Source organism: Brassica napus, chromosome C9, assembly GCF_020379485.1.
Source record: "Brassica napus cultivar Da-Ae chromosome C9, Da-Ae, whole genome shotgun sequence".
In the NCBI taxonomy this organism is placed as follows: Eukaryota; Viridiplantae; Streptophyta; class Magnoliopsida; order Brassicales; family Brassicaceae; genus Brassica; species Brassica napus.
In genome coordinates, this window is record NC_063452.1 from 49,971,386 (window position 1) to 49,993,477 (window position 22,092).

At 35.9% G+C, this 22,092-nt stretch overlaps 2 long non-coding RNA genes across 16 annotated transcripts; one reads left to right on the top strand and one right to left on the bottom strand.

The window, feature by feature from the left end:
- Positions 1-302: 302 nt before the first annotated feature.
- Positions 303-15,697, bottom strand: LOC106400503. Of its 14 annotated transcripts, XR_007328958.1 has the most exons (20): positions 15,459-15,697; positions 15,262-15,367; positions 14,607-14,972; positions 14,244-14,323; positions 6,429-7,951; positions 6,163-6,333; positions 5,879-5,984; positions 5,519-5,712; positions 5,061-5,321; positions 4,491-4,827; positions 4,009-4,074; positions 3,692-3,908; positions 3,038-3,308; positions 2,467-2,881; positions 2,091-2,376; positions 1,746-1,998; positions 1,552-1,642; positions 1,276-1,488; positions 1,031-1,200; positions 303-957 (listed from the first exon to the last, which is right to left on the bottom strand). It is a non-coding gene; the product is annotated as an uncharacterized LOC106400503 (long non-coding RNA). The 14 variants fall into 14 exon arrangements; XR_007328945.1 differs by having other exon boundaries at positions 14,607-15,357; XR_007328947.1 differs by having other exon boundaries at positions 14,607-15,367.
- LOC125593035 lies at positions 11,883-13,245 on the top strand. Of its 2 annotated transcripts, XR_007328960.1 has the most exons (5): positions 11,883-12,081; positions 12,216-12,341; positions 12,414-12,449; positions 12,532-12,607; positions 12,917-13,245. It is a non-coding gene; the product is annotated as an uncharacterized LOC125593035 (long non-coding RNA). The 2 variants fall into 2 exon arrangements; XR_007328959.1 differs by having other exon boundaries at positions 12,069-12,341.
- Positions 15,698-22,092: the final 6,395 nt, after the last annotated feature.

Below are 22,092 nucleotides of genomic sequence, written 5' to 3' on the forward strand. Positions count from 1 at the left end.
TCCAAGAGTTCTAGTGGATGCATTCTTGTCAAGAAAACATGTTGAGAATTCTGTTTATGGATTGATTTGTAACAAATGAAACAAATTGTTGTTTCATTATTTTATGGATTTTTTAATTATATTCTGTAAATATAACTTTTGAGCTAATATTTAGAGATAACTAATTATGCTAATGAACATAGTAAAACAAAAACTGCTATCAGTGTAGCAAATCCTGTGGTTGTATATATATATGGTATACATGGAAAATAAAGAAATATCTGGTGTATCAATCCTAACATGCAAGTGCTAAAAGCTGAAAATTATCATCAAACCTCTATTTATATTCTATACATAATACACACAAACATATGAATTTTCCTGTTATTATACACAACTTTTCTTTGTCGTTTGGATGCGTCAAATCCGTAAGAAGATTCTAGCATTTATCAAGACCGTATCATGTGGATCTTGAATCCCAAAACACACGGAAGTACTATCATACATCCATCGTTCAATCGAGAGCTCAGATCAATCACGAAAGAACTAACGTCTATACGCAGAGACATGTGAAGGATATATCATGCACGACGCACCCCTGCCAAGGAAGGAGTATAAGGAGTATCTAATCTAGTAGATCAGTTAGAACATCACGCCTCGGTGAGAAAGGACTCTCCCAGGCACATCTCCCAAGACAAGGAAGCCCTTTGTCAACGGTCGAAAAGCTTCGATAGTGGCTACACGAAACTTAGCTGAAACGGGAAAGAAACCACCGGTCTCTCCATTGATTTATCATGGAAGCCCTATTCTTTTACTGAATCTAGCATCCTCCAAGAAGTTCTTCTCCACTTTTCAAATCTCAAACAACCTCGCTTCTACAGATCTAACGATTGCAAGAGCCCAAATCCCCCACCAAAACATAAAAGCTCGCTAACGGTAATCTATCTTCCTTGCGGAACAATCAAGCGACCAACAACTCTGGAAAATATTATGGCACGACGTTTTTCAAAGGAAGAGAAAGGAAAAGACCAACTAAAGGAACAAGACGGACCTCACATCATTCGAATCAAGGCACCATGCGTAGATAACTCAGCCCTTATCAGGGATAATGCGCTCACTCTCATTGGAAGAACAATTAATCCGCAGGAATAGAGAATGTGAGCCCTCATCCCAGCTCTTCCCCGCAAATGGCACGTACAAGGGAGAGTATCAGGGTCAGGCCTGGGAAATGGATGCTTCTAGTTTAGATTTGAAAGAGAAGAAGACCTGAAAAGAGTTTTGGATAACAGACCGTACCACTTTGCCTATTGGATGGTCATACTGCAGAGATGGGAGCCTATTATCTCAGCAACCTTCCCTTCACAAATCCCCTTCTGGATCCGAGTAAAAGGACTCCCACTACATTTCTGGCATGAAGACATGCTTTGCGACATAGGCAAGGAGCTGGGGACCCTCATGAACCATGAGCTTACAAAGACCTCGGCGAGAATTCAAGTCCTAGTAGATGGCCTAAAGCCGCTGGTTAAGAAATCTATTGTTGAATATGACTCGGGAAAAGAAAGCTTTATCTACCTGGAATATGAAAGATTGGAGCAACACTGCTCCTTCTGTAACGCCCTCTCCCATCTAAAGAAAGACTATCCTAGCTTGCTGACAGAGAAATCTGCTAGATTTTAACATCAGGAAGAAAACGAGAGACCCAAGGAGGAGAGGTTTAACCCAAAAACCAAAAGCTTGCCCTACACCACTAAGATGCAAGTCTTTACCTCAAAAGCTATAGAAGGGGAGAGCTCTCCGCCAGGATACTAGAGAATGGTGAGCAGAGACACTCTAAGCCCAAAGCCTTTCCAAGAGAGAATAGACAGACACGGAAACAGCTTCGGTTCTAGAGTTGCTACAAAAAAAAACAAGAATCCCACCTCCGCCAAAGGATTTGGTTTTGAGAAGTGATAAGCCAGAAACTTGGAGAAAAATCTCAGCTTCACGGGAACCAAAGCCACACAGCTATACTTCTCCTCCCTACACAAAACAAAGAGACTCTCTCACAGTAAGGGAACAGTACAAACGTGGTCCCTTCCTCCAAAGAGAACTCAAAGAATGGATGGTGAAACCTTCAACTGTAGCTGCCTCTGCATCACAAGAAGCTAAACGCGATAAAGACCACCAGAACTCCAGAACAAATCTCTCACATCAAGACCACCAGTTGAGCACAAAGAGACATCAAACTAAAGAAGAGATTATACAGGACCTCAATGAGGCCACTCGCTTGTACTTTAGCTGCCCAGACCCCACAGAGGCTGCATCTAGGAGGCAGAGAGTCATGATAGGGAACGCAAAAGGGAGGTTGAAGAAACTGTAGCTACAATGCTGAAAAAGCGAGCCTCCCAAGCTAACAACCTACCATCAGAAGGAGCAGATCAAGGCCCTGTCAGAGGTCAATGCAGAGAACAAATAATGAAGGAGCTAAATGATGTGACAATGCAATACCTATGCTGTGCAGACCCTACTGAAGCTGCGGCTAGGAAACAAAGAGTACTCACCAGCGATGCGTCGTGCTTAATGGAAAAGACAGCAACCACTATTCTAGCCTCCGAGACAACACCAAGACGTCCACTATCCCCTTGGGAGCTAGGCATAAAATCAATTAGCCCACCAGCAAACAATACGTTATTGGGACTGCGACCAGACCAGATCTTCAGTCCAACTTCACTGGCCTCATCTCTAAGAGAGGAAGATGATTTTGGCCTTACCCCTCCCCAACGTAAAGCTTCAACAAGTAGAGTACACTCCCCCCCCCCCCCGGGTGAGGACAGAGTCACAACTGCACGAATTAGGTCGATCATTGTAAGTCCACCTGCGACTTCAGAAGAGGCTTCTCATCACCACCAGAGCCAACCTAACCCTGAGGCACATGAGGAAGTACCCATTAACGAGGGCCAAAATAAAGTAAAAAGGAGAACAGTTAGAATCAGTATAGCAAAGTCACCACAGTTGGGCCCTAGTGTTCTTAGAGGAGCTAGCTCTAAGAAAAGAAAGCTCTCTCAACTCAAAAACTCACCGGAAGGCGGTAAAAAACTGAAGATAGGAGGATCCAACAAAGACCAGTCAACGGTGGACCCAACAAACTTGGCTACTGATGCTCCAAATGCCCCTAGGAACGCACCTATCCAGATGATTCCAGCTATGTCAAAGAAGAAGACGGATTTTCGGGTTCCCCCTCCCCAGGCTCCTTAGTCGTACTGAGCTGGAACTTTTGTGGACTGGGGAACCCCATAACAGCTCAGCGTCTAAAGGAGCTTCGAAAGAAGAAGTCTTCTGACATTGTTTTCCTGATGGAAACAAAAAAATTAAGAAGAGATGATTAGGAAAGAACTCATGTGGCTAAAAGATGAACATAACTGCATAGTTCCCCCCCCCCCCTCCCCCCATAGCCCTGGAGGTGGAGGTTTGTTCCTCAGCTGGAAAAAAGATATTGACCTTACGATCCTATCTACCTTCAACAACTACATTTATACAAGAATCACCTCCAAGGGAAAATCTTTCCTAGCTACATTCATCTATGGAGAACCTGATCACACTTAAAGAGCTGATGTATGGAATTCTCTGTCTAATATAAATGCAAATTCTAAAGGTCCATGGTTCCTAACGGGTGACTTCAATGAACTTCAAGACAATAGTAAAAAAGAGGAGGTCCGGAGAGAGCAGAGGGTACCTACGGGGCTTTCCGCACATTTCTATCCGAAAATGACCTGTTTGACATCAAACATTCAGGTAATCCGCTCTCCTGGAGAGGAAAAAGAGGCATGCATCTAGTGAGATGTCGTCTGGATAGATCCATGAGCAATCCAGAGTGGACTGAGCTCTTCCCCTCCTGCCGCTGCCAGTATCTTAAGTATGAGTGGTCTGATCATCGTCCTATCATATCTTTCCTGGATATTACAAGGAAAAAAGGTCACTACCTATTCCGATATGATAGGCGCTTAAAAGAACAACAAGATTAAAGACCCGGTGGCTGAAATCTGGCTTAACTGCAATTATCTTGGGGTAGAGGCAAGACTAGCTCTTTGCCGGCGAGCCATCTGCAAATCGTGCAAGCTATTCCAAGAAAACAGTAAGAAGGTTATTGAAGACCTGAGACAAGAGTTGGATGACCAAATGTCTAGAGACGATCCTATTGAAGAGAGGATCCAAGAAATAAATAATCTCCTATTCAAAGCCTATAAGTCGGAAGAAGCATACTGGAAGCAGAGGAGCAGATTACTATGGCTAACCCTTGGAGACTCAAACACTGGCTATTTCCATGCAGTAACAAAAAACCGAAAAGCACGTAATAGGCTAACAACACTGGAAAATGATGATGGCATACTTTTCTTTGAGGAAGATCAGATCTCAGCACTAGTTTGCTCCTACTACGACAAACTCTTCATTGCAAACCAAAGAGAGGAAATCAGCTCAACGGTTTTTCAAGCCCTCAAACCCTGTGTAACTCAAGAATGGAATGAGAAACTCACCAGAGATCCATCACCAACAGAGATAAAGGAGGCTCTCTTTGCAATCCACGCAGACAAGGCTCCAGGTCCCGACAGCTTCTCTGCTAGCTTCTTTCACTCAAACCGGGAGACGATTGGCCCTTCCATTATTAAGGAGACCCAAGGTTTCTTCTCTACTGGGATAATGTCACCTACATTGAATAAAACTCATGTAAGGTTAATCCCAAAGACTCTAACTGCCAAAAGAGTAGATGAATTAGATCTATAGCCCTCTGCAACGTGTACTATAAGATCATCTCAAAGCTGCTCTCCTTGCGACTGAAACCCTTCCTCTGCTTTATTATCTCGGAAAACCAATCTGCATTCATTCATGGATGCGCAATAACAGACAACGTGTTAATCACACACGAGGTTTTACAATTTCTCAAGACTTCTCAAGCTGAAAAACAATGTGCAATGGCAGTCAAGATGGATATGTCTAAAGCCTATGATAGAGTAGAATGGGATTTCCTAGCTCTAATGATGAAAAGACTAGGTTTTCACGACAAGTGGATTAACTGGATTATGCAGTGTATCACATCAGTGTCGTACTCTTATCTCATAAATGGCTCAGTCTATGGAGCTGTGAAACCTCACTGTAGCATTAGGCAAGGAGACCTGATCTCGCCATACTTGTTTATCCGCTGTGGGGAAGTCCTCTCTGGCTTGTGTCGGAAAGCAGAGCTAGAAGGGTCGATAAGAGGGATACGAGTCGTTAGAGGCAGCCCCCGCGTTAATCATCTGCTGTTTGCCGATGACACTATGATGTTCTGCAACTCATCTGAGGAATGCTGTCACTCCCTGCTTCAAATCCTAAGTGATTATGAAAAGGTTTCAGGTCAAAAAGTCAACATATCTAAATCCTCAATTACTTTCTCCTCAAGGACTCCCCCCCCCCCGGAAAGAAAACAGATAACAAAAGACCTATTGGGAATTCAGAAAGAGGGAGGAGTGGGGAAGTATCTAGGACTACCAGAGCATTTTGGAAGGAAAAAAAATGACTTGTTTACCTCCATAGTGGATAAGATCCGACAAAGAGCCGCTAACTGGTCGACACGCTTCCTCTCCAGAGCATGTAAGCTCACCATGCTCAAAGCTGTTCTTACAGCTATTCCAACGTACACAATGTCTTGCTTCCTGTTGCCCCAAAGCCTTTGCAGCAGAATCCAATCCTCTCTAACTCGCTTCTGGTGGGATAAAGCCCCTGACAAAAAGAACATGTGTTGGATCGCCTGGGAAAAACTTACTAAAACAAAAAAAGCAGGGGGACTCGGCCTGAGGGACATTCAACTCTTTAACCAGACCTTATTGGCTAAGATTGCTTGGAGAATCTTATCAGCACCAAACTGTCTACTTGCAAGGGTACTTACCGGTAAATATTGCCACAACAAAAGCTTCCTTGAAGCTCAAGTACCAGCGGTCTGTTCCCATGGGTGGAGGAGCATCCTTCATGGCAGAGATCTACTCCAAGAGAACCTGGGCAGAGCAATAGGCAATGGTCAGAATATAAAGCTTTGGAAGGACTCGTGGATATCACTCAACTCCTATCTAAAACCATATGGACCAATTCACGAATCAGCCCTCGATCTCAGAATCTCGGATCTACTCACGGATGATCTCCAATGGAATAAAGAGAGAGTAAAAAAATTCTTACCAGATTTTAGTAAGCAGATCCAATGCTTGAAGCCAAGCAAAGTAGGGGCAGAGGACATTTATGTGTGGCTTCCCCTCGACTCAGGTGTTTACCCAACAAAATCCGGATACAACTCAAAGACTCAGCCCATAACTCCTCCCAACTTGAAAGCTGCAACAATCACTCCTCCCCCTGCTATGGAGTTCAACTGGTTAAAAGATGTCTGGTCATCAAAAATGGCACAAAACTCAAACTCTTCTTGTGGTCTATTATACAAGGAGCGTTACCTGTGGGAAGTGAACTCCAACGCCAAGGTATGAGCTCTGCTGCCCTTTGCCCTCGTTGTAAAACGGAGGAATCTGCAGAACACATTTTCTTCCACTGCCCGTTTGCCAAAGAGGTGTGGCGGCTCATTCCTCTCAACGCACCAGTTCACCTAGCTGCTGCTGCGGATTTCAAATCGATTATGGTCCATTTCCGAAGACTCCTCTGCTTCCCCCCTCCCCCTCCCCTCCCCCCCCCCACAGGCATCACAACACCAGTATTTCCTTGGATCTGCTGGTCCCTGTGGATAGCAAGAAATAAGCTAATATTCAAAAATAAAACTGCACAACCTATCGAGGTAGCGTCAAAAGGACTCTCGTCAGCCCTAGAGTGGGTTCAAGCTCAAATCTCCCTAACATCAACAAGTAAAAGAAGCCTACCAAGAAACTCAAACCGGCGACAAGATCCCAGTCTCCAATCAACCCCATATTGCTTCGTGGACGCAGCGTGGAAAGATTCTTCAAATCAAGCAGGTATTGTGTGGATCTTGACAAAGGACCGATCAATCGAGCCGATCACAGATTCCCTGATCATCGAGGATGTGGCTTCCCCCCCTCATGGCCGAATCTCTAGCTCTTCGACAAGGTATCACAAAAGCTCTACGGTTAGGATTAACCTCAATCTCGGTTCACTCCGATTGCGCAACGCTCATAAGAGCAATCTCATCAGACAGTCAGATCAAAGAGATCTATGGTGTTCTCCAGGACATCAAGAATCTCTCATCTCGCTTTCATTCTATCTCCTTCCTGCATGTCGCTCGTTCTCAGAACATCGACGCAGATGAACTAGCAAAAAGGGCCCTTAAGGCCCGTTCCGTTTCGTCTTGTAATGTTTCTGGGCCTGCCTTTAAGACCAAAACCCTTTGTTCTTTCTTTCAGTTTTAATATTAATCAGTTGTTCAAAAAAAAAAAAAAGAATATCTAATTTATTAAAACAGGAGTACAAATTTGAAATAGCTCTGAATTTTCTAAAGAATTACAATCTCATCCCACTGGTTTTAAAATTTATTCTCACATGTAAACACTACAAGCTAGATCATGTATCTTATTATTCTCTAATATATTGCCTCCCAAGATCTTCCATGAAAAGCGTTAATCAATTAATGATGCCTTTTGTAATTAGTTTCCATATTTTGCGCAAGGAATTTGAACAATTTCTAAAATTGATTATAGAGATTTTCAAAAGATACAATCATACGATTAGCTTTAAAAAATTGAAGGCAGAGGATATCCGAGCTGTATCTAAACTCGCCATATCTACCCTCTTAACCTAGACTCTTCACCCATCTATATATATACTGAGTCTAGAATTACCTACTACCTATCCATATTTCACTCTTCATTCACAGAAAACATGGCGAGCGCAAAAAATATGTCTCTTCTAAAGGATGTCAAAGCGTATAAAATCGGGTGGCCAGTTCGTGTCAGATTGCCTCATCCGTGGAAGCAAAACACCCGTAGTGGTGGAGAAACTCTTGAGTTCATCACTGCAGACGAAACTGTAAGGTAAATATGATTTCCACTACAAGAAAACTAGTATATAGCCACGGCCCAACCACAAACATTTTCCGACGACAAAAATATAGCCACAAACTATCCGTAAAATAGCTACGACGCAAATTTGTGGCTATTATGTAGTTTTTTGTGGCCATTTAGCTACAAAATATTATTTGTGGCTGTCCGAAGACGCAAAACCACAATTTAGCTACAATATAAATTGTGGAATTAAATAACCACAAAATTCCACAATATAATTTGTAGCCAATATAGCCACAACAGTGTCCGTAGCTATCCAGAGCAATAATATTTAAAAATATTAAAAGTAATTACAAACTTAGTTGTGGTTATTTGTGGTCATTTAAAATACGTGGCTGCGGAAAAAAATTGTGGCTATCCGTGGCAAATAGTGTAACATGTAAATGCACTTATCACTCCTAAAAAAATTATAATATATATGTAATACCAATTTTTTATAATATTTACAGTGTTCTTTGGAATGTTAAAATCATTTTTTCAGATATAGTAATATAATCAAATCAAGTTCCATAATATCGAGAAACTATATATGCATTATGTACTACTATGCTATTTAGTTACATTAACTATTTCAGATTGTGGTTTGTTACATTATATATTCATTATGCTATTTAGTTTTAGACAAACTGGTATCAATTTTTTAGGCTATAGACGGATCAAATTTTAAATTCACCTACTTTAGATTGGAACTTAAAAAGAAAACAAAAGACATGAAAAACAATTTATGTATTGCCAACATTATAACTATCCCCTATACTATATTTGCGAAATGATTTTGTCACATGTCATTTCTACAATCAATTTCACAAAACAAATATGACATGGCTACTGAAATTGATGACATGTCTTATAGCTTAATATAACATACACAATTACATTTAATGTTAATTTATATTTTTGATAATTTTTTAAAATATGGTAATAACTCATATATTACATTTAATGTCAATTTATATTTTTGGAGGTTTTTTTAGAATATGGGAATAACTCATAAATCATCATTAAAATAAATATATTCAAATACGACATTATAAATTTCGAAATATAATTTAATTATATACTTTTAAATTATACAATTTTATTACTAAAATTTTCAAAAATGTATACAGTTTTTTTAGAAATTTATAAAAATTTAATCGTAAAATCATTATTTTCTTATATATCTACAAATTTTATAAATATTTTTTTAATTTTAATTTTTGGTAATTATGTAACTTTTACAAATTTATTTAATATATTTAATTAAAATAAATAGATAGAAAAATCTATCTAAGATTATAATTTCAAATATATACATGCATATTCTTAAATATAATTTTTATGTTTAATTAAATCAAAATTATATTAAAATGTTGATACAAAAAAGAAAATTTAAAATATTAATAAAATTTTATTTTAAAATATAATTTATATTTATCTGTTAAAAAATATTTTAAATTTTTTTACCGCACATGGTGCAGGAAGGATACCTAGTTGTAGTAGATGTTCTTAGTACAAAAAAATAGAAGTTCAAAGAATAACTTTATGCCAAAATGTATAGGTTCAACATTATAACCGTGCAAACGACATCAAATATATTTGGAGGCAGAAAAATTAAGGGAAAATTGCCAAAACGGAACAAAAAAACAACATAGTTGTCCATATGGTATAAAACCATATTTGTCCATTTATTCTCTTTTTTATCCTTTTTATTTCTGAAATTTAATGAAATAAATAGTTTTATGAATCTAAAAAATATTAAAAATATAAACAATTAATAAAACACCTATATACACAAACACTTTTTTTTTTTGGTTAAAAAAATTGATAAATAAAATTTTAAAATTACGTTCCACTAAAAGTAGAATTCGTCTTCTACGGAAAATTGGTTAGTAGAAAACGAATTCCAGAATAAACAAGTCCATCTACTTTTTTTAGAAGAAACAATCTAAAAATGATTAAGATTCTAAATATATGGAGAATGGAGAATGTGAATTCTACTAATTGTAAAGATCACTACTTTTCTTTTGAATGCAGTTTCTACTTTTATGAAGTATTCTAAAATTTCGGGTATACGAAATCTATACTTAACACGAACGTCTACAAAAAGTAGAAATTGTATTCAAAATTTTTGTCATGGTTCTACATAGTGTAGAATGTGCATTCTACGGATAAAAAACCATTTTTTCGAAAATTAAAGAAGTTTCAGTTAAGAAAATATTCTTAAAATATTCAAAAAATATTCTAATTTCCTAAAACGTGTCCTGATCGATTTTCTTTGTCAAGCTATAAAAAAAACGATTTTGGCTTTTCTTCTTCATCAATCTATGATTTCTCCATAGTTTGTGTTGTGATTTTCAAAAACTCTTGTTCTATGATGCATATCTATACAATATGTGGTGTTTGAGAACTTAGTGTAAGCACATAATGAGTTTTTTTTGCTGATGATAAATGGGGTAGACTACTGTTATTATAATCAAGTTCTACCCTAAAGGATTTTAAAAGAATAGTTTTGGAGGATTTTAGAAACCAAATGCAATTATGTTACGGGATATTTTTGATCTGTGTCGTGTGTTCTTTTTTTTAAATTGTTTTTACATTCTTTTCCTTTCTAAAACATTATGGGATTACCTTTTTTTTTTTATCTTTTTCTATTAAACTTTTGATTAAGGAAATGTTAGTTTTGGGATTATGAAAAATATTATACTATAGGGATAATTTAGTGATGGTTTTATACTATAGAGACAACTATGTTGTTTTTTTGTTCCGTTTTGGCAATTTTCTCAAAAATTAATGCTTCAACACAACACTACAAAGATAAATCTATTATTTTTCAACTAATGTTCCTAAGTTATACTTGAACATGGTTTTTAAAAGTTTGATTAAATGTTTCATAGTACGTTATTATTACACAAAAAAATAAATGAAGAATCAAAACTAAATCCAAACACTATATTTATAAATTATTAAATATGAAATTTAAATTCCAAACACTATATCTAAACTCTAAACCCTACCCGAACCCCAAATCTTAAAACTAAATCCAAACATTATATTTGAAACCCTAAACTCTAAACCTAATCTCTATATTCCAAATCATAAAATTTAACAATCATATATACTCAGCTTAAATTCATAAATCTAAACTCCAAATCCAACTTTATTCCCAAACCCCAAATCTTAAAACTCAGGCCAAACTTAATCTAAACCTCAAATACCAAGGTATTGCTTCCTCCTTTACATTGCTAGATAACATTATACGCTACGATTGATATCTAATACCACAATAGCTACGACAGGATCAAACATTTTCATAATATCATTTTTAAAATATAATCTCAAATTTAAATTATAAACCTCAAACACTAAATCTTAAATCTACACCCTAAATCTAATACCCTAAACTCCAAACTTAAACCTTCCATGTAATATTTTCAAACTTATAATATAAATCTTAAACTTAAACTCAAATTAAATCATTTAAAAATCTAATCTCAAATTTAAAATTTAAACCTCAAACACTAAATCTAAATCTATACTCTAAATCTAATACTCTAAACCCCAAACATAAATCCAACATACAAAGTCACTAATCTAATCTAATATTTTTAACATTAATTCTTAAATTTAAAAGATCCTAATCTTATACCATCCATTACTTATAAAAGTTTATTTTAAAATTTTAAATCTGAACTTTTTATTTTATATATCTAAACTCTAAACCTTACATACATATACCCAAAACATCAATAACAAATTTTAAATTTAATATTCAAATCTAAAATTAAAATTTTAAATTGTGAAATCTAATTCTTTGAATTTTGTCTTAAAATATTTTTGTACATTAAAATTTACCACTAATATTTTGTGTATTGAAACAAAAATAGAATAAGAAATAGTTACAAAAATAAGATTGGTCAAAATAAAATGACTAATAATGTACAAGGAGCACTATATTTTAATCACAACTGTTGATTAAACTACATCTGATGGACAAAAATGCATTGAAACTTTTAGTTATCTCCGTGCTTGTTTCTTATTGGTCAATTCCCCCAAGACAAGGATCCCTTTTTCTCTGACTCCTCTCACGACATCTCATCTGGTCTCTCTCTCTTATCTCACGTTTTCTTTCTAACTTATCTCTCAGATTACAGATTTCACATTTTTTTCTTTCAGAGATTATCAAGATCTCTTTATTTCCAGCAGATCTAATCTTGATTATTGTGGTTCTCTTAGTCAGAAGAGATGGAAAGCTCTAGCCTCGCCGCTGCCGAGCTCTAGCCCCGCCGCTGTTGAGCTCTAGCCCTGCCGTCTCCATATCCTCTCTGTCTCCGTCAATATCCACACCACCACACTACTACGGTTCGACCTATCTCTCTCTCTCTTTGTCTCTCTCTATCAGTATGAATCTGATTTTGTTTGTTTTGTTTGTAGGGTCGATTCACGCATGAAAGGCTGGAGAAGAAGATGGTACATCCGATTGTATCTATGTATCTCAGTCTCTCTATTCTGAATCTGATTTTGTTTTGTTTTTTTTTTGTAATAAATGCAGAAGAAGCTTGAAGGTGGAGGAGGAGGCATAGAAGGCGTTCGTGAGCAGCGGAGGCGTTTTGTGAGCAAAGGTGGTGGTAAGTTCAGTGTTTCAGTTATTTGTTTGTTGTTTGAGTTATTTTTTAAGTTCTGTCTTTGAGTTATTAGTTCAGACAGGAACTAAAGGATAAATGTGATTTGTTGATTTGATTACGTCTGTTAAAAACGATTGTTTGGTTTTTTTTTTAGGTGTTTGAGTGTTTGATTTATTTGATAAGTTTTGTGCTTGAGTTATGAGTTCAGACAGTAATCTTGTACTAGGTCTAAGTATAAGGGCTATTGTAATGCTTTGAGTTTACATTGGTCTTTGACTCATCTAACAAAACATTTTGGTGTTTTTTTCATAGGTTTGGGATAGACGACTGCATCCGGAAAGATGTTTTGCTGATGAAGATAAATGGAGTGGATCCTGTTACCTTTGAACCTATTCAGCCTGAGAGTGATGCCTCTGTTCCAACTCCCCAATCAAGCCAAGAACTTGATCAAAATTCTCCCGTACACTAACTCCTCCATCTGATCTTGGTGTCTTTTGTGTTTATACTAAGTTAAACTCTAACATCATTAGATGTCTTTTGTAAAAACACCACTAGATGTCTTTTGTAACTATTGAAGAACATCATTAGATGTCTTTTGTAAAAAACTTATAATTTTAATGGTATTTGAATGTTTAAATTAATTATTATGCTTTTAATGTCATAATTTTGTTTAATTATTTAAATTAGAATCCACATTATTAATAAAATACAGTTTAAAGATAAACTAAAATAAATAATAAAGCCACAGAAAAGCACATAAATTTGTGGCAATTTGTAAATTAAAACCACAAATTTCGACTTAATAAGTTGTTGATATTTGTAGAAAAAGCCATGATTTTGAAGTGCCACGAGTTTTGGCTAATAAAACCACAAAATTATTGTGACTATTTGTGTTTCATATCCATAATTAGTTTTGTAGCTATTTGTAGGATATTTTCTACAGTTTAGAATGTGACTTTTTGTAGCTACAATTGCGACGAACCCAAGTTAGCGCTATTTGTAGCTATCGGCCACAAAAATCGTTTGTGGCTAAGTAGAAGTACAGCAACAAATATTTATGGAGAATGAAAAACATGAAGAACATAGAGAGAGAAAGTAGATCTGAAGATGTAAGAGAAAGAAGGAGAAAATAGTTTTTTTAATCTAATTATGGATCTGAGTACAAGTATTTAAAGACAAGTGACCTCAGTACACAATATAATAAAATATTTTTTCCTCTCTTCTTCTTCTCTTCGATAAAATCGAGCTTATGAAACCCTTATAAAGCCTTGTAAAACTTTATAAAGTCTGGCAGCTTAATTCTCAAGTCTGGCAGTTTAATCTCTTCACTTCTTGATCTTCATCTCAACAAGTCGTAGAAGTACAACAACAAATAGCAACGTTCATTCGATTGCCACAAGCTCATAGTCAACGAAATTTTTTTGTGGCGATTCGTGGCTAAGCATTAAATAGCCACAAAAATTAGTCGATAGCCACAACATTTTCCGTGGCTAAAACCAGAATTTCTTGTAGTGTTCATTACATAAATCGTATGAAAAATAAAACAGAATCTTATGCTTCTTTGTTTTTTTTAGGGTGTAAAAATTCATGCATCATGCAAAAGAACTCAAATGTATATGAGGTATAGCTGGGAACTTACCGGAAGAGGTTCAGTTGGGAACAATATATGGACCTTAGCATCCTGTTCAAATTCATCTTCCTCAACTGGGTCATAGAAATCTTCATAGATCAAAAAGAAGAAGGGATATCAGATTTTATTGTTGCATACTAAACACATATGTAAATGGTTTTCACTTTGGAAGTTCAATCAAGTAGTGCTAACAGAGCAATTCAAGTAGTCGTAATAAAGCAATAAAACTCACAAGGAAGGCAGTAGTTGAACTTCCTAACACAAAATTTAATATTTACTTTATAGTGTATCTCAAAATTAATACTAAGTAACTTAACTCAAAATCTCTTTATAGCAACTGAACTCTATCAGCCATCTGACACATTTTCTTACCTCTGTTACAGTTTCATATCAAACATTTGAAAGATTTCATCCTCAGCTTCATTGATCGATGGGTTTGCTATCTTATCAGAAGGAGGAAACGCTTATTCAATCTGTACATATATTAGAATAAGAATATCAGACAGAGATATGAGACAAGACACATATATGACTAGTGACATCAACTGTGGGGAAATGGACAACCTTGAATACCTTTTGAGCTGTAAATATAATTTAAACAAGTTAAAAAAATCTCAGAACAAGAAAGAAGCAAAAGAAAACTGAGAGACACATATTACGTTCTTCCTTTCTCTGTCTCCCCTTTAATCCATATTGCTTCAGTACTTCTGTTTGCTACTCTTCTGACGATTTATCTCTCTGTTTATCAATCTGAGCCAAATCTTAAGAATCTCTCTTCAATAAATCGGATGCTACTGTCTATCTCTCTATATAACAGAACTATGAGATGGTTTTGATACTAATACTTCATGTCTGAAAAACATTTAAGACATTTGAAATCAACCTTATTATAAAACAAGTACTAACCTTTGTATGACGATTCCGATTAACTAGATTCTATGATTGGAGTTTTTATTTCATATGCCAACACCTGATCTTTTTTTTTTTGCTAAAATTCAACTAATAACGTTATACAAAAGAGTTCAACCTGATCTTCAACATCATAATCCATTCATCCTCTAAATTTCACATCCCCTGCTTTCTTCTTAGATTGAATGTTTTGATCAACCAATTAGTCTCCGATCTACAGCGATCTCTCATATTTAATAAAGAAACAAATACTAAATCAATAAAACTGAGAAATTAAATCACACAAGATAAAGGAAAAAATATGGAAACTCTAACCTAGAGGTTGTTGGTTTCCATTGAATTTGCATATGAATTTTAGAAGTTGGAGGTTAGTTGAGCCACACAAAAATATAATTAAGTCTTGGTTTTCTTCTTTTCCGTGGAGTTTGCTCTTTGATAAAACCGATGGGGAAGCAAAGAGGCGAAGGGAGAAATAAGCTAAACTTTGATTCACCGATAAAAATACATTAAACTCAAAAGGAAAAGGTTATGTATGTTATAAGATAAACTTTGAAATGATCCTCCACCCCTTTACCAACTTAAGCACTATGATCATCTACTCATCAAGCACTATGATCACCCACTCATTTACCAAATCAAGCACCATCTTTGATATTTTATGCATTGTTGTTCACTATAAATACCATCACTCATCTCACTCTTTTGTACACCAAAAAAACAAGAACAAGAGTTTATAATCAAAGAACCATTACATCTTCTTCTTCTTACTTATAATAAACTCTCTCACTCATAGTAGTGTTATTTGCTTCCTACGGGTATTAAATTCTACTCTTATTTAAATTTCTCGATACTATAAATTATAAGTTATTTCATAACACGTTATCAGCACGATCACTCTGCGATTCGGTAAAATTTATTTGTATCATTTATACCCTGTTATAATGGTCGGTATACCGCCTCTACTATTATTTATATCATGTTATAATGGCCGGAATACCGCCTATATTATTTACTAGTAATTTAATTTATTTATTGGTCGGCCGAGCCGCCTTATATCCTGTTTATTATTTATTGGTCGGCCGAGCCGCCTTATATCCTGTTTATTATTTATTGGTCGGCCGAGCCGCCTTATATCCTGTTTATTATTTATTGGTCGGCCGAGCCGCCTTATATCTTGTTTATTATTTATTGGTCGGCTGAGCCGCCTTATATTATGTTTATTATTAATTGGTCGGCCGAGCCGCCGTATAATTTATTTATTATTCTGCATTGATCGGCTGAGCCGTCGCATGATTTGTTGTCATATAACATAAATATTTCATTGTCATAATTTTTCACTTTTATGAAATTTTATAGATTTGATTGACCGTTTAATACGATATTTTCAGACTAATTTTTGGTGCACTCGATTTAACCCAACGGTCACAAAGAAATTTTTTCAAAAATTTCCCCTTTTCTCCAACGGTCATGAACAATAATTTTCATCTATAAATACAACTCATTTTCACTTCATTTCATCATCCAAAATATTTCATCTTCTCTCAAAAATTTCAAATCGCTCTCCTCCAATTTTTCAAGAAAGATGATTCGCGCACTTTTGTTTTTATGTGCCATTTTTATTTGTGTTTCTATTTATGGTTTATTCGATGGAGAATTTACTCCGAGTGAATTTAAGATGATTATCGGTTTAATTTTATTTACATCGCTTCTCCTTGTAATTGCTTGTATGGTTAATGTAAACGGTTTTTAAATTATGAAGTTCTAATAAAATTATTATTTTGCGTTTTACAAATGGCAAACGTCGAGAAACTCCAGTTCCCGGCTCTGAAAAAAAAACCGGCGAAAATTATGTCAGATGGGTCACAAATGTGAAACCTTATCTTGTAATAAAAAAAAAATATAACCGAAGCGATAATAGTCGGCAACAAATCGCCACCCGAGCATATAGCCGAAGCGATAATCTTCCTGAAGAAGCATTTAGATGAGAATCTAACTCACGACTATGGAGACGTTGAGGATCCAGCCGTATTATGGCAAGCCTTGAAAGACAGATTTGATCATCAGAAGGAAATCAATCTCCCTCACGCTCTTGAAGAGTGGAAATGTTACAAATGTGGATGTAAAGGACATTGGTCCCGTACATGTCGTACTCCCCCACATTTGTGCAAGTTATATCAAGAATCCATAAAAGGAAAGGCTAAAGAGATGAACCTCACGAAAAACGTTGAAGGGACCTCATACCTTGAATCCTCTGATTTCGCAAATGAGCTGGACTAGAATACTCTTGAAGAGTACGGAAATGTTTCTAATAAGACTGCTGAATAGTCCTCATTTCTAATATATAATAATTATGTTTTTCAAAGAATAATGTTGTTTTAACAAAAATATATGTATAATTATTGTGTGTTTTCTTTATATAATCAATGAATAAATTTCACGTTTCACTTTTATTTAATGTTTATGATAATTTCAGAAATGGATCAAAATACTAATGGAGCAAAATCCAAGAAACGGATTCGTGAAATATGCATACCAGATAGTGGAACAACGCACACTATTCTGAGACAAAAGAGATATTTCTCTGATATAAAACCGACAAGAATTGTCGTCAATACAATATCAGGTCCTGCAGACGTGATTGAAGGAACTGGTAAAGCAAACTTTACTTTGCCGAATGGAACAAAATTTTCCATAAATAATGCTTTATATTCTCCGAGTTCTAAAAGGAATTTGTTGAGTTTTAAAGACATATATCTTCACGGATATGATACTCAGTCTGCAACTGAGGATGGAAAGAAATACATGTATGTAATTTCTGAAAAATGTGGCAGAAAACACATATTGGAAAAGTTTCCAGAACTTCCTTCGGGATTACATCATACTTATATCGATGAGATCGAATCAAATCTTGTAGTAAAACGGAACCCAGAAGAGTTCACGTTATGGCATGATCGCCTTGGCCATCCAGGCAGTACAATGATGCGTAGAATCATAGAGAGCTCACATGGTCATTCACTGAAAATCCAGGAGATTTCTCAAGGGAATAAAATGACATGTGTTGCATGTTCTCTAGGAAAATTGATCGTAAGGCCATCGCCAACCAAAATCGAGAAAGAATCACCAAAGTTCCTTGAAAGAATTCAAGGTGATATATGTGGACCGATACATCCACCATGTGGACCATTCCACTATTTTATGGTATTAATTGACGCATCCAGTAGATGGTCACACGTTTGTCTATTATCATCTCGAAATGTGGCATTTGCGAGATTTCTAACTCAGATAATCAAACTGCGAGCACAGTTTCCTGATTATACTATTAAAAGAGTTAGACTAGACAACGCTGGTGAATTCACATCCCAAGCATTCAATGACTATTGTATGGTAATGGGAATTGAAGTTGAACATTCGGTTGCTCATGTTCATACGCAAAATGGTTTGGCTGAATCTTTAATTAAGCGTCTGCAATTGATTGCAAGACCATTGATCATGAGATCAAAACTTCCAACCTCTGTATGGGGACATGCCATTTTGCATGCAGAAGCACTCATTCGGATCAGACCGAGTGCATACCATAAGTATTCCCCACTTCAGTTAGCGTTTGGTCGAGAACCAAACATTTCCCACTTTAGAATCTTTGGTTGTGCGGTATATGTGCCTGTAGCACCACCACAACGAACAAAGATGGGACCACAAAGAAGGTTGGGAATATATGTTGGTTGTGATTCTCCATCAATTATAAGATACCTAGAACCACAGACTGGTGACGTATTTACAGCACGTTTTGCTGATTGTCATTTTGACGAAAATGTATTCCCAGTTCTAGGGGGAGAAAACAAAAATGTTGGAAGTGATATAAAATGGAGTGTACCATCATTGTTATATCTTGATCCTCCTACTAAAGAGTCAGAACTAGAAGTTCGGCGAATTATGCATTTACAGAGTATAGCTAACCAGCTACCTGATGCATTTGCAGATACCAAGACGGTAACTAAATCTCATATACCAGCTGCAAATGCTCCTGCTCGTATCAAAATGCCAAATGAACAAGAAAAGGAGGATGACACACGAGAGCCAAAAACACGCCTGAAGCGTGGTAGACCTGCTGGTTCTAAGGATAAGAATCCTAGGAAACAGAAGAAAGCTGAAATATATGATGCACCCAAAATAGCAGAAAATATTTTGGGAGAAATAAATGATAAGGACTCTGATGAATCAGAGCATCATGAATCGAAAGATAATCATGAGATTTCTATTAATTACATCCATAATAAAAGGATATGGAATAGAAATGAACAAAATGATCTTGATGATGCTTTCTCATATATCGTGTCAGGTGAGGTAAATGAAGATACCGATGATCCAGAACCGAAATCCATATATGAATGTCAAAAGAGACATGATTGGAATAAATGGAAAGAAGCAATACAAATCGAACTTGATTCGCTTAACAAACGAAAAGTGTTTGGATCTATTGTACTCACACCTGAAGATGTGAGACCAGTTGGGTACAGATGGATTTTCGTTCGAAAACGAAATGAGAAAAATGAGATTACAAGGTATAAAGCTCGCCTTGTAGCCCAAGGATTTTCTCAAAGACCTGGTATTGATTATGAGGAAACATATTCTCCTGTAATGGATGCGATCACATTTAGATTCCTGATGAGTCTAGCCGCTGATAAAAATCTTGAGATGCGTCTCATGGATGTTGTTACAGCTTATCTATACGGATCATTAGATACTGATATCTACATGAAAATCCCTGATGGATTTAAAATGCCAGAAGCATTAAGTTCCAAACCTAAAGAGTTATGTGCAATAAAATTGCAAAGATCATTATATGGGTTAAAACAATCTGGACGTATGTGGTACAATCGTCTCAGTGAACATTTAACAAAAGAAGGATATGTGAATGATCCTATATGCCCATGTGTTTTCATCAAGAAAACAACATCCGGATTTGTGATAATCGCGGTATATGTTGATGATCTAAATATTATTGGAACTCAAAAAGAAATACAAAAGGCATCAGACTATCTCAAAGGAGAATTTGAGATGAAAGATCTTGGACAGACACAGTATTGTCTTGGCCTACAAATAGAACATTCACAAAATGGTATATTTGTGCATCAATCCACATACACTAAAAGAGTGTTGAAACGATTTAACATGGATAAATCAACTCCTCTTAGCACCCCGATGGTCGTTAGATCACTTAACATTGAAAGTGATCCATTTCGACCACCTGAGGAAAAAGAAGAGATACTTGGTCCGGAAGTACCATATCTAAGTGCAATTGGAGCGTTGATGTACCTTGCAAATTGTACACGGCCTGATATATCATTCGCTGTTAATCTTCTAGCAAGATTTAGCTCATCTCCAACACGAAGACATTGGAATGGAATTAAACATGTCTTTCGTTACCTACAAGGGACTATTGATTTAGGCTTATTTTACCCTAAGGATTCAAATGGTCAAATGGTTGGTTTTGCAGATGCAGGATATCTTTCAGATCCACACAAAGCCCGATCGCAAACAGGATATGTTTTTACTATCGGAGGCACTGCTATATCTTGGCGTTCTCAGAAACAAACGCTTGTGGCTACCTCTTCAAATCATGCTGAGATCATCGCACTCCATGAAGCAAGTAAAGAATGTGTATGGCTAAGATCTATAAGCCAACACATTTGTTCAAGTAGTGGGATTGACAAAAGTACGGGGCCAACTATTCTATATGAAGATAACGCGGCATGTGTTGCTCAAACGAAGGAAGGATATATCAAAAGCGATAGAACCAAACATATACCTCCGAAGTTCTTCTCATATACTCAAGAGCTCGAGAAGAATAAAGAGATTGAAGTAAGATATGTTCGATCATGCGACAATGCAGCCGACCTCTTCACAAAATCACTTTCTACTTCGGTATTCAGAAAACATGTCCATAACATTGGAATGCGTCATCAGAAGGATCTATGATTGCTCAATCGAGGGGGAGCTTACGTAGTTGTACTCTTTTTACCTAACTATGGTTTTTCCCATTGGGTTTTCCTAGAAAGGTTTTTAACGAGGCAACAAAGACGTTGAGCGAGAGCGGAGAGTGACACCGGTTCCCAAGGGGAGTATTACGAAACTTAATTTAATACAAGATGGATGATCAAGGGGGAGTGTTATAAGATAAACTTTGAAATGATCCTCCACCCCTTTACCAACTTAAGCACTATGATCATCTACTCATCAAGCACTATGATCACCCACTCATTTACCAAATCAAGCACCATCTTTGATATTTTATGCATTGTTGTTCACTATAAATACCATCACTCATCTCACTCTTTTGTACACCAAAAAAACAAGAACAAGAGTTTATAATCAAAGAACCATTACATCTTCTTCTTCTTACTTATAATAAACTCTCTCACTCATAGTAGTGTTATTTGCTTCCTACGGGTATTAAATTCTACTCTTATTTAAATTTCTCGATACTATAAATTATAAGTTATTTCATAACAATGTATGTTTATTTTCTTCTTTTTCCCGGATTAATCTGTTTAGTACCAAATTTAGGCTTAGTCTTTTTATATTATCTAGAGCTTGGCCCATTTGTTTGAATTATACATTATTAACCACTTTTGATTAGCACAAATATGTACTAAGAACTAAAAATGTAAAATACGAATGATGTAATAATAAATTAATATCACGTTGGATGAAAAAAAAAATTAATATCACATTGTTACGAAAACAAAATTTATTTGCAAATTTGTTTCTTAATAAATATTTGATATAGTTTTTATTTAAATGAAATCTAACAATACAAATATTTATATAAACTACTAGAATATATAAAACTACTATAGATTTCTGCTATAAAATTGTGTTGGTTTTAAAAACATACTAAACAAATATTTTCAGTTGGTAAGTGTATAAAGTATATACATTCAATAATATA